This window comes from Nannochloropsis gaditana (genome assembly GCF_000240725.1).
Source record: "Nannochloropsis gaditana CCMP526 unplaced genomic scaffold scaffold1139, whole genome shotgun sequence".
NCBI lineage: Eukaryota > Eustigmatophyceae > Eustigmatales > Monodopsidaceae > Microchloropsis > Microchloropsis gaditana.
In genome coordinates, this window is record NW_005802814.1 from 1 (window position 1) to 1,007 (window position 1,007).

Consider the following 1,007-nt stretch of genomic DNA (forward strand, 5'->3'; position numbering starts at 1 on the left):
GAGGGAGGGAGGGAGAGGGGAAAAGAAGGTGCCAGGGGAGGGGGGGTTACAGACATAAGGTAGAATATTCATGAATTTCCACTACTTCCTCCTCTTTCCTCCTTCTTTTCCTCCTTCTCCTCCTTTCCTCCCCCTCCTCCTCTTCTTCTTTTTCTTGCTCCCTCTTGGCTCCCCACCCCTACCGCGATCAAGAAGCGCAGCAACGTCGTGTCAGTGAGCCATGTCTGGTGCGGTGCATGCTCCCAGAATGCGCTTTGTTTGATGATCATTCGGAGAGCGTGCACTTTAGAGCGCTCTGGACCACCAAGGCGGGGGAGCAGGAAGGAGTGAAAGAGAAGGGCAAAGGTCAGTACAAGACAGTTTCGGATGGGAATTTCTCCGAAGTGACTCAAAGCTCCGAGAAAGCGTGCCGTTTCTTGGATTTGACTCCATCTGCACGTATGTGTACACGTGTCATAGTCTTTGACTCCATTTGCCACCACGTCCACACCCTTGAATGTTCCTTGTATTCTGAAACATAGCAGTTAAAGTCCACAGGCCAAAAAATAAATCGATTCCCCTTGCCCACGCCAGGTCCGAGTTTGCCCACAGGTTGAGAGCATGCAGACCAACGTACCGTCTGGAGTGGGTGTTTTCAGTCGTAAATGCAGGCGGGGGACCACCATGATAGAGGAATTTGCTCCGGAATCTAGACGGGCATCATCGTCGGCATGCGCCTGCATGGTCTCGGGAAGCATCGACCGGAGTGAGTCCTGTCCAATCAACCTGTATTGGTGTGGACTGGAATGCGGCCTGGGAAGGTAAAGACGTGGAGAAGGAAGGAGAAAGAAAAAAAAAGGTTTTCGTGAACGCAGGGGAGAGTCATACGATCGAGGCATTCGTCCTACGAGGAGAGGGCGCCCGCAAAACCACAATGTCTGCTTGCGGGCATGAAGCGTTTGCGGACTCGTTGCACGACGTATTTTCAGTGTGCCGCATGCTGGAGCACGGTTAAATTGTTTTTGGGG